Genomic DNA, 361 nt, shown 5'->3' with positions numbered 1-361 from the left:
GCCTTCCCATCTGTTCCCCTCTTCCCCCTGGGGGGCAAACCTGCGCCAGAGGGCGTCTGGAGAGAGGTCACTGCCACCTTGGCTTTTATTCTAGGAGGGGCTCAGTTCTGCCTAAGAGGCTGAGCTCCCCAGGCGCTATTCAAGAGGGGTTTTGGTGGCCTTTTGTCAGGAAACTTTTAATCACACAGAATTTAGCCTCTAATCGGCCAGACTTACTTAAACCGCGCAGAGTAAAACCTTCCATTTTTAACATCCACTCTTGGTGTTTGCTGGAAATTTGCCACCGAATTTCGGCTGGAGCTGAAGGTTACCAGGATTTATCATTGTTTCCCCAGGATGTTTAACCCTCATGGGCTCCTTT

The sequence above is a fragment of the Crocuta crocuta genome, unplaced genomic scaffold (genome assembly GCF_008692635.1).
Source record: "Crocuta crocuta isolate KB4526 unplaced genomic scaffold, BGI_CrCroc_1.0 scaffold197, whole genome shotgun sequence".
In the NCBI taxonomy this organism is placed as follows: domain Eukaryota; kingdom Metazoa; phylum Chordata; class Mammalia; order Carnivora; family Hyaenidae; genus Crocuta; species Crocuta crocuta.
The sequence above is the reverse complement of the archived record's forward strand: the minus strand, read 5'-3'. Positions refer to the sequence as shown.